The sequence below is a fragment of the Apus apus genome, chromosome 11, assembly GCF_020740795.1.
Source record: "Apus apus isolate bApuApu2 chromosome 11, bApuApu2.pri.cur, whole genome shotgun sequence".
Taxonomy (NCBI): domain Eukaryota; kingdom Metazoa; phylum Chordata; class Aves; order Apodiformes; family Apodidae; genus Apus; species Apus apus.
This window is the reverse complement of record NC_067292.1, coordinates 282,807-294,389: the sequence shown is the minus strand read 5'-3', so window position 1 is coordinate 294,389 and position 11,583 is coordinate 282,807. Positions and strand designations below refer to the sequence as shown.

Sequence of the window (11,583 nt, the reverse complement as noted above, 5' to 3'; positions counted from 1 at the left end):
GGGAAGTGCCTTGAACTCTTTGAAAATTCCTGAACTTTCTATTAATAGATCTCTGTTTAAAATAATGTGAAAAATTAAATCTCTCTAAGGCATTGAATGATGTGCATTCCCACGGGTGCTCAGCATGTGTCTGCACTGCACATATCTCATCAGACCCTGTCCCTCCAGTCCTGGCTCCAGGCTGACATGGCAGCAGGAACCTTGGTGGGTCCTGCAGCATCTCAGCTTTAGAGATTCATAGCTGGCCTGGTGATTTTATAAAACATTTGTGTTCTCCATACTTTATTAGTCACTGACAGACTCATTGTTTATAACATACTTCTCAGCAAGCTGTTTGCGACTCATCGCCCTGCTTGCTTTATAGTCTATAAATATTTAATTCTTTAATAAACTGCTTATATGTAATATCAAATGACTGATGTACTTCTTTCCCCTCTTCAGCATTGCTACTATTTGCAAAACAATTCTTTAGTTTTTCTGAATAGCAATATGTTCTATAAATGCTCGAATCTCCTTTTCCTAAATAGCCATTTCCTCAGGGTCTCTGCTAAACTGCCGAGCAGGGCCATGGTTGTAGTGTTGTAAGAGCTGCCCCTTCCTACAGCCTCCGTGGGCAGGTTCGCTTCCCAACAGTGACAGACTTGCAGTTGGAGAATGCTGGGGACCCTGGAGGTGCTGTCTGTGCAGGAGGAGCAGCCTGCAGGGCCAGACGCCTTTGCTGAAGCCGTGGGAAAGGACGTTCCTCCTGGCGCAGGGAGCCCTCCCTGCAGCGCCCTGGACGGGAGCAGGAGCAGCCTCAGCCCTGTGAGGACCCTGCTGGAGACACCCCTTGGGCAGGAACCTCCTGGGGCCTGGACACGGCTGTGGTTGGGGTGGCCAGGCAGTGCTGCAGGGACAAAACCAGGCTGGGGGAAGGATTCAACACCTGGGATGATGACAAGGACGTGGCACAGGCCTGACCTTTCTGTGGAGTGTCTCTGTGTTGGTTTTGGTTATTCCATATTTCCAGGCTCCATTTGGTCTTTAACACCCTCTGCATTAAGGTGCCTTGAGGCTGGAGACCCAGAAGACAGGGCAGAGCTGGGCGACAGCTTCTGGGATGCCGTTCCACAAGGTCTGGATCAGCAGTGACACCGCTCTGGGGTCAAGTGGCAATCAGCTGGGGTGGATGGGCTGGAGGTGACCTGCTCAGAGCACTCCAGCTGATCCCGGCTGCTCAGTTCCTTACAGACCAGTCTTGGGCTGCTCGCCTGGTCTAGGCTGATTTTAGCACAAGTTCCTTTTCATCATGTCTCAGTCATGCTGTTGAGAAGGCTGTGTGGTCGTGGGCAGGACATTCACGTCTAACCTCTGAGTGGTGGGGCTGGCACAGGGACCCGCAGTGTCACAGCCCTGTCCCCAGACTGCACCCAGCCTGGCACCAGCCACCAGCACTCTGCCCTGTCGTCACCCCACCCCTGGGGCTGTCATTGGACCCTCCAGTGCCATCAGGCTGTGGCACTGAACACGTTCTCTCTCTGGTTCCTCTTCTGCCCCCTCTCACCACATGCTTCACTGGGATTCCTGAAAGAAAACTGGGGATTGTCCAGGCATCCAGGTCCCAGCCCTCTGAGGCTCCAGGCAGTGAGCATGCCTGGTGCTCTGGCTGAAGTGCGAGTAATGATAAATAAGTAATCAGGCAGTGGGCTGGGCCATTCCCTAACGAGCCTGTTTGTCCCAAGCTCGGTGTGAGAAGCCCTCTTCTCCTTGGCAATAACCTTTCTGCGTATTAGCGTTATGCATGTATTCATGTGACTTCCTCTGCCTCACCACCACCTCTCCAACTCATTTAAATAAAAATAATTTATGTGGACATTCCTTCAGTCAGGATTCCCCCCCCAATAATATCTCGCTGATGCTGTGCACCCAAATGGGGTCGTTATGTTCTCGCATATCATTAGGGCTTTATAAAGAACAACAGCGACATCTGCATGTGCCGCAGCGCGACAAGATGGGGGAGCAACACAGAAAACAAACCCCAAACGAGCTCCAAGCTCCTCGGGCTCTTTCTTTCCTCAGCGCCTTCACCACCACCATGGACAGCAGTAATTGTACAGTGTAATCACATCACGGCTCATCTGAATATTCATAACCGAGACAAAGACTTGGAGAAGAAGAAAAGTGGGGGAGGGAAAGGAGGCGAATTTAAACATCCAACAGCGTTCCGTTCTGAAGCAAAGGTCTGCATTCAGCTCCAGAGATTGTCCTGGTACCGATATTGTTTCCTCTCCGCCGTCCGAAGGCGCTGGGCAGGGGCAGCACCACGCATGGAGCCCCCTCCGTGGAGAAAGAAAATCAAGCACAACAACCAGCGACAGATCTGCCCCCAGCAAAAGTGATATTTGAAGAGTCGCCAACGGTGGCTAACCAGCTGCTGTTTTTCCAGGAAAGAAACAGTCTATTGAGGGAGCTTTATAAAGACCCCAATTAATATGTTGTGCATGTATAAGATCTACAAAGAGCCCACTGTGTTCCTCCCCCCGCAACCACCACCTTCTCTTCCTGATCAGTGCCAGTGGAGAAGGATCTGAGCTACCAAATAATTGATTAATCACTTCAGCGGTGACAACACCCCTCTCAAAATAAAGAGAGAAGAAAAACAAACACAAAAAAGAGGCAACTGTTCACTAATTACTGTGTAAATTACCGCTGGTTCCATCCTTCTTTGCACCTTTAAAAAGGAAAAGAAAAGAGAAAGAGTAGAGAAATATAATCCCCATCTTAATGTATAAGTTGTCTTCATTTCTCTCGTGATAACTCTGATATCCTCTACTAGCATTAACCCAGCAGTGTGGTGGCTGTCGAAGCTGTGGCTGGCTCTGCCAGTTCGTTCCCCAAAGAGCTCCTATTTCCATTCCACTGGAGCTTATATTCCTTTAAATGTCTAGCGCAGCATCATTTCCCTCTTTCTAATACATCACTCTGCTGGAATTAGAAGAATCCAAGGTTATATCCAACTTCAAAGGTTTCCAAGTCATCATGATTTTAGTACAAGTAGAAGACAGATGATGGAACGAGTCCCTGGCTTTTGAAGATAGGCATCATCGGGACCTTCCTCCCTCTGTCTCTTTCTCGCTCTCCCTCTCTCTCCCCCAACTTTGCACCTCTCCAGCTCTGAATGTCCCGCGCTACCGCGGTTTAATGATATGCAAATGAAATATGCATAAAACCATTCTACTGTATGATGATTAAACACTGGAGACATTAACAGCCGACGCTTCACTGTTTGACTGTAATAATCTTTCCTGAGCATCCACTTTGATTGCAGAGTTATGGAAACCCATAGCAGTTGGCAGAGAGGGAGTAAGAGAGAGAGAGAAGGAAGGAGAGATGCAGGGACGCATCACCCATCTCTGCATTTATCCCACTCCAGGAGACGTTTTCCCCCCCTTTGTACTGCGTTCCTACTGCTGTCTTTTGTAATCCATCCATGCGGTCGCACCAGGGCGATTAACGGGAAAAAAACCCTCTTTTCTCTTAATGTTTCAAAGCTCATTAGCCAAACGATTATTCCTCATTAACAGCAAAAGCTCATTCATTAAAAGAAAAAATATGCCCAAAAGATGCCAGCGCTGTTAATCCCAAGCCCTGTAGCTGGGCTGTAAATCCCATGCTAGTATTTTCCATGCAGAAGGGAATCGTGCCAATCCACAAAAAAACCCCAAAAAAACAACAAAAAAAACCAAAACAAAAAAAAACAATCAACAAGGAAACATTTTGTGTGTTTTGTAAAATCCGCAAGAGAGGCAATTAATATTCCCGTTGTATGACTTTATTTTGTGTCTCTCCCTTTTGTTTGCAGTGCCCTTCCCTGGCTCGGCGCCCAGTGCCAACAGAGCCCCGTGCAGGATCCTCGGCAGCGCAGACACCGTGAGTCGCCAGCTGTCCCTGCGCCCTCCTCCGCGCCCCGCGGGCGCCCGTGCAGCTCTGCCCTCGCTCACCCTCCGGGCTGCCACCTGGGTTTCACAAGTAGCACCTTCCAAATCTCTCTGTCTTCAAGTTTGTGCATGTCTGTGTGGCATCCCTCCTCCTCCTTCACTCCCATAGTGGATCTTGCAAAGGGCTTCAGATCGGCCCCATTCATCTCCCTGGTGATAGCAGTGAATGTAGATAAATCTCTGCCTGCCTGCTTGCTGCTGGAGTATGATTTTTATTTTGTCTTCTGTGTATACCTAGGTCAAAAAGTGGGATGTATACTGACGTTGGGTGAGTGTGTGTGTGTGTCTGTGTCTTTCTGACTCTGTGTCTTTCTCTCTCACCCAGGCACACAAACATGCATCTCCCTGCCTGTGGCTGTACGTGTACTACATGCATGCACACACACACACATCCACACACAGATGTGTGTATCCAGAGGTAAGCACCCATCTCCTCACACACCCACACTCACACACCCGGCTGCAGGTATCTGAGGCGCTGTGTGCGTGTGTGTCTGTGTCCATAGGCACTGCTCCCCGTGCGTGCGTGCACACAGGCATCCCTGGCTACATCCATAAACATTCCCTCTCCTCCCAGCAGAGGCTGTATGCAGCTGTGATCCTGCCCTGTAAGAGCAGTATTCCTTCCTTCCTTGCTTGCTTCCTTCCTTCCTTGGGCATGCTGTGTGGAGACCTTCGGGCTCCCTTCTCGGAGGCTCTCCCGCGCTGCAGAACTGGCATCTTTCCCTCAAGTTGTCCAAATGGCAAATGGCATCATCTGTAGCTTGTGTTCTTGCAGCTTCTCATGGCATTTCTCTCTCGATGTCGGCTGCTCCCTTTTGTTGGTTGTTGACTGGGCTGGGTGTGGTTGGGTTGGTTTCTTTTTTGGAGTTAATTGTAAACGAACCTGAATGGCAAACACGCCAACAGCTTGCGGGGAAAGAAAAAAAAGGAAGAAAAAAAAAAAAAGAAGAGAGCCCCACACAAACACCTTCTGCTGCGACAGATGCCCATGTTGCCCCTGGCATGGAGAGCGGGCACAAGGGGTTTGTCGTGGAGGATTTTTTCTCTTGCTGTTTTTATTTTTCGCATTTCCCTTTCCCCTCTATTTTTAAAGACTCCAAGATGCCGGCCTCGGCTTGGAACGGAGCGGTGTCATGGCGGAGACGACGGCCTTTGTCTGGCAGGGTGTGAAAGCATCCGTTGTGCTGGCTCCATCGTGGCAGAACGACGCGGAAAGGGGGAAAAAGTGCCAGGAGCGGGGCTGTGGGGGCTGGCAGGGCCCAGCCCCACGTCCCAGCAGAGCCGGTCGGTAATCCTGGCACGGGCGCTGTGGGGCTGCCTGCCGCTGCCTCCTGCCTCTGGATAATCTCCCCGGGCTCACGGCAGCGTCTGGCCCGCGCGGGCCCCCGTCACATACACCCGCAATCGCGGGAGCGGTGGCGTTGCCACTGAATGGATGGCACCGTGCCAGCTCCGCTGCCATCCGCCCTTGCAGCTCCTTTCCTCCCTCCTCCTCCCGCTCTCCCCTCCTCCTCCTCCTCCCGTCGACTTGACGTTAATTAACACACGGGTTAATTGATTTTAAAAGCTGAAGAATTACAGTTAACTTTTCCCACAGGGCAGGGACGCCAGCCGCCGGGCATGGTCCTGCGCTCCTGCGGGGGCAGGGAGGAGCCCAAGGGACCGACAGACGGATGGATGGATGGATGGATGGATGGACGGATGGATGGATGGACAGTGTCTGCCTGTTGGCTGGGGGCGACCAGCAATCCCACCTCGTCCTCCCCACATGTCACTGCAACATTTGCTATAAACAATCACAGAAAGCCCAGCCCTCACACCCACCCTCCCACCCTCCTTTTGCTGTCCCAGTCCAGGCAGGAGCGCTGTGCCGAGGGGTGACCAGCCTGCACTATCCCCTGGGCCCTTCCCCACGGAGGGGTGACCCGCCTGCACAGGGTCTGGCACAGCAGGGGCCCCCACCCAAGCACCCGCCGCTGCAAGGGGCACCGGGAATGCTCCCCATCACGGGCTTGCCCTGTCTTCCAAGGCTCTTTTTCGTTTCCTGAATTGGCTTAGCTCCATCACTTGGGGTGAAGCATCTAAACCAGGGGACAGTTCGTTCCTTGCAATCACGAGAGAAACAAGCCATGCAAGGGCTTTGTTTTTTGCTCTCCCTCGCCCCGGTCCCTGCCTGCAGCGGGGACGAGAGCAGCAGCGCTGGGAACTTGCTTCTTGTGCTTTCATTTTATTTCGTTTTGTTTTTTTAAAAGCATGAAGCAAGTGAAGCGACGAGAGGAATCCATTATGCAAATCAGGTCACATTTGCATAATGTCTCATGACTGAATATGCAAATGAGTTGTATAATTTATGAGTGCCAGTGTCTGTCTAAAAGTGTTTCCCAGAATTTATAAAAAGTGAGGCACGGGGAGGGCAGCTGGGCTGGCTGCCCTGCCAGGAGGGCTCTGCGCTTTCTTTTCAAAGTCTTCTGGAGATCAGCAGCTCAAACGCTCATTAATGAGAAGCAAACCCCCCTTCCCACCCTGTCCCCTCGGTTTATTTTCTGTTTCTCCCTCTGCCAAGCCCCCACCTGCTCCCTCCGAAGTTCTCCAGGAGGGTTTGGCTGGTGCTGGAGCCGGGGCACTCCCACACTGGCAGGCTCCACCAGGGTCTCCCTCTGGACATCTCTTACCAGCAGGAGAAACCCTGGAGAGCGAGCTCCATGGCTCGGTGTGCATCAGGGAGCCGCAGGAGCCGCCTCGCACCGGCAGGCATGGCAGGATGGCTGCTGGTTCCCATGCTCCGAGGCAGGGACATGCCAAGGAGATCAAGGTCAGCACAGGGTGGCAGTGCCAGCAGAGAGGGACCTCGTGGCTGCCGTCTGGAGTCGCAGCGCACAGCTTCACCACTGGAAAGGTCTCTGGAACATCCGGACAGGTATCAAGACTTTTTTTCCCCCCCCCCCGTGTATTGTCTGTGTGTTTGGAGATCTCAGGAGCACCAGCAGAATGCAGGTAGGCTATTTCACAGGGGACACCTGATCTGAGCTGTCTGTGCAGCCAGAGGGTCAAGAATAAGAGGCACCAGCATGTGGAGAGCTGCAGGGTGGCTCTGGCTCTGGCTCTGGCTCTGGCACGGGGGTGCGGGCAGGGTGGGAGAGCCCAGGGCTCGGGGCAGCAGTGTCAGCCTTCCTCAGCACCCGGGCATTCCTGAAAAGGCTTTTGGGCAAGACAGTGTGAGTTGCTAGTTTTAAGAATCTGCATTTCATTTGTAAACACCATATGTTTTTATCTCTCTGGTTTCAAAAGAGGTTTTTTGGTGTTAGTTACCATCTAAGCTGATGAATCTCTCCCTGCAATCAGTTTCAAAATACCATGAGTCTTTGTGTGGTTTACTTAGTAGATGCAGGTCTTGACTCTGACCATGTCCTTCATAACAGCCCTTTCCAGCACAAAGTAGTGAATTCACCAAACTGTGCTTTTACCTGGGACTGTAGGATTCCTGGTTTGGGAATAGAAAAGGACCCTCTGACTTAGATATTAAGGAAGGCAAAACTAGGACGTCTTCTGTCCTGGCAAGTGAGTGAAAGGCAGCAGCACATCCGGAGTCCAAAGCCTGTTTTGCTTATGCTTGCTCAGCTTTGGTGCCTTCCTCCTGCCCTGAGGGGTGACTGGAGCCTGTGCAGGGCTGGAGCCACTGGGAACAACTGTGTGTCCGTGGAGGGCAGCGGGAGGCCGGGTGTTCCGTGGGGAGCTGCAGCAGCAGGGAGGCCCAGGGCTGCTGGAGGGAGCGGTGTCAGGGACCGGTGGCCTGGCAATGTCATTGACCTCACAGCAAAACACCCCACTTCATTCCTCAGAGAAGGTCCTAGAAAGGAGAGGAGAACACCTGTTTGCTTGTTGGATGTTCAAAGTGGCATCACCCAGGGCAGTTCTCAGGTTGGCGCCGGTGGCCTCAGAGCAGCCAAGGCCTGTGGGTGGGAAGGAGCTTGGAGTAATGAGCAGGTGTGGGGAACAAAGTCTGCACCTGGGGAGAACCCAGAGCTCTGTTCTGCACAGGGTGCTGGTGCCCCTCCTGCTGCTGCTAGCCCAGGCGGCACAAGGGGGATATAGCTCGTGGGGGTGGGCAGCAGAGTGCTCTCTTTCCCAGGGCACAGAGCACAGCTCGGGTTTCCCAGGTCCCTCCTTCTCTCCCACGCACAGCATTGCCCGGCAGCCCTGCCACCCCATCCTGGTCTGCCCTGATGTCCCCAGGAGAGCTGCCTGCTGAAGGACTCCCTCCCTTACTATGGGCAGGGCCTTCTAGGTACGTGTCACTTTTTTGGTATTTTTATAAAACCACCAAAACTCATGAACGTTCTCTTGTGGGTTTGATGCTGCACTGAGGGCTGGTAAATGTCCTGAGCTTTGGATTTAGGGATGAAGCAGCTACTTTGGGATGGGAGAATGAAAGCTCATTCAGCAAATGCATTGAAACTTCTTATCTACCAGACAAGATTTTCTGGTCTTTGTCAGTCAAGTAAGAAGGGTGTAAGCAGGGGAATCCCTGACACAGAAATAGTTTTTTATGGCCTGTGTTTCTGTTGAGGTGCTGGGTTTTGCCATCCGAACAGAGTGCACCTGACAGACCCTCTTTGCTTTTTTCCAGTGTCCTCCTATGCTTGGCCTCTGTGTTTCCCACCTGCAGTGCTGGAAGGGTTCCCTGCAGGTCCCTCCTTGAGACTCCCCCAGGCCTTTCTCTGCAGTCTGGCTCTCTGTACCCTGGTGCAGGTCAACTATCTGAAACCCTGATCCTGCCAAGCTCTGAGCTGAGGCTGCTCTGCACGTAGGGCCTCCCCAGCAGACCAGTTTAGCCATACACCTACTGACATTACCTGTTGTTATAATTCCCAGCAAGAGGAGTCTCCACCTCCAAGGTAGAGCCATGGTTTTAAAGTGTCATATCACCCCTGCCACCAGGTACCAAGGCTGGTTTAAGCAGTGGGATACAGTAACGGGTAACCAGCAGGATCCCTGGTCTCTCCTCCCGTCTCCTGGTGAGGCATGCAACAGGCAGTGCCAGCCTGGGCTGGATGGAATGCTCTTGATTTTCCACTCCTGCCAGCACTGATCTCTGATGGCGTGAGCTGTTGATGCCAAGACAGTAACCCCCATGTGAGCTGCCAGCTTTGTCCTACCCTGCCTCAGTTCTGCAGGAGAAGGGCACAGTGCAGGTTTGAGCACTGGTGTCTGACACGAGCCTGCCAGCAGCAGCACGGCCTGGCCAGCCCTGGCACACCCGTTGAGAACAGCTTGTCTGCATGGGGCTTGCTGCCTGGTGGTGGTAGATAACAGCAGTTGTAAGCAAAGAGTGTAAAATCTTTAAATCTTTAACAAATCTCTCATTAATCCCAGCTAAGTAGATTAAAGCTGACTGCAGGCTTTAAAAGGAAGCAAGCTGATCACTTGTAGGACAGAGAAAATATATACAACAAAAAACAGACAGACAGGCTGTAATGTGCAGTTCCTTTGTTTCTGGTCTAGATAAAACTAGGATGGCAGTCAGGCCACTGGACCTGGGCTGCAGTGGAGCCACAGATTCAGTGAGATGATGGTTCTGTGTAGCATGGTTCAAAAATACCAAAGTTGCTTCACGCAGATGTTGTCTGTGTGCTGCAGTCAGGGAACAAAGCAGTTTGGTAGGAATGGCATCTTCAGGAAAACAAGGCAGGATGCTGGGGTCTCCGGTGAAGATCAGGATCCTGCCCGAGGTTTGGCCTGAATGGAGACAGACTTGACAGAGGGATCCAGCCAGGATTTGATCTGTCACTGTAGAAGGAAGGAGCTGGCTGAAAGGTTTCAAAGCTGCCACGGGAATTGGTCTCCTGAAGCAGTGACACTTGTGTTTTAATAAAGTGATGCTTTGTCTAATCATGTGAGGAGCTGGCTGAAAATCAAGGACAGGAGGATGCCTTGCTTCGCACCCAGCTCCACCAAAATTATGGGAAATTCCTATTATTGCTCTCAGGTGATCACAGGATATTGTACCTAAATGCTGAGAGCTGCTCACCTTGCTCCCCAAACAGGCAGCTTCCTTGCCCTGCAAACTGCCCAAGGGCGCAATAAGTAGGTTAATGCTTGCTGGAGGGTTAGCCTGAGGGTGAGAGTCCCCTCAGGAGCAGCAGTTGTGTTTGCTCCCTGCGCCTGCGAGCTCACACGTGGGAAGCCTGCCAGGCCAACCAGTGCCTCCTGCTCCCTCCCGCTGCTGTGTCCCCTTCCTCCTCGTCCCTGCCCCACCAGTGGAGCCCACAGAGCTGGGTGGCACCCGCTGGGCAGCACGGGCCTGCTTGTCCTGTTCCTGCTCTGCTTCTCGGTGCCTCAGTCATTCTTACAGTTTTGACTCTCTTGCCTGGGAGCAAGTCCAGAGAACCAGAAGAAAGGCAGAGGTGGAGATTGCATCTCTGGGTATGATTTGCACGCTGCAAACACTACTATGTTACAGCATGGAGAAATGGCTAGTGCTGTGCCTCCAGTTTCCAACACAGCCCATCTGCTGGGTTCTCTGCTCTCAGAATCTGAAGCACAAGGCTGCAGGAACAGGGGCTGCCCAGACTTCCCTCCCTCCAGCACAGGAGTCTGCCCCTTCAGGAAGGATTCAGAGAAATCCTGTGGTTTAGCCTTAGATTTTCTGTTTATATTTGAATTTTCTATTTGCTCTGTGGTTTGTTCTTCTTTGATGCTTCTTGGAAGGATCATCCATATTAAAACTTGGATTGTCTTTGAAAATGAATTATTTAACTGGTGTGAAATCCTATCCAAACATTCTTATCTTCATTTAAGAGAGGCACGCGTTGATTAATTACCAGATTAAACCACTCTGAACCCAAATTAAGAATTTGCATTAGATTTTGCAACAGTTGCATTCAATCTTTTTTAACTGATTTTTAAGTGATACTGTTTTTACTTCAGACAAGGCTTTGCTTTCATTTCTGTCATGCTTACATGCTTTTCCTTACATTCTTTTTTCATTTCTCATTCATTCTCCCAGTTCCCTGCCTCCTGAGCCCTCTGTTCCCACCCTCCAGTGCTGGTTTGTTTTTTTTGTTTTTTCTTCCTAGCTTCTCCCTTTTTCTGCATGTCACTGGCAACTTGCTCCTGTTCTTCTGGTCTCCTGGCTCTCAGTAGCAGGTACCTGCAGGTCCTGTCCCCTCTCCTCCTTCCTTGAAATCTGTGGAGCCTGTTTTGTCCCCTGTGGGGGCTGAAAATGAAGTGGCAGGGGAGGCAGACACTAGGTGGGAGTGAGGGAGAAATGCAAGAGGTAATGCTGGGTGTCTTTTCCAGCACTACCTGTCACTGGCTGCTTCCACAGAGGCAGGGGAGCAGAAAGCTGGTGCTGCCCGTGAGCCCCTGTGCCCACAGGCCTGGCTGTGGGGCTGGCAGGGCAGGGGGCTCGGCTGGGGATGCAGCAGGGACCGTCCACGTGCCTCTGGTCCTGCCTCGCCCACCAGGCTGCCCTGGATTCTCTTCCTAACGGATGAACTCCAAAGAAGGAAAACAAACCAAAATATGTCAGTGATTTTGAATTGCAAATCTGGGTGTTCAGAAGCCATGAAATGAGAAATTTAAGGTGCTTACTGCAACATGA

The 11,583-nt window shown here is 51.7% G+C and overlaps 1 long non-coding RNA gene across 2 annotated transcripts in view; it reads left to right on the top strand.

The window, feature by feature from the left end:
- Positions 1-3,917: 3,917 nt before the first annotated feature.
- LOC127389409 (uncharacterized) overlaps positions 3,918-11,583 on the top strand; it is a 31,026-nt gene continuing 23,360 nt past the window's right edge. For both annotated transcript variants that reach the window (XR_007890626.1, XR_007890625.1), the window contains exons 1-2: positions 3,918-4,245; positions 5,074-6,897. This is a non-coding gene — a long non-coding RNA (uncharacterized LOC127389409). The remainder of the gene's footprint in view (positions 4,246-5,073; positions 6,898-11,583) is intronic.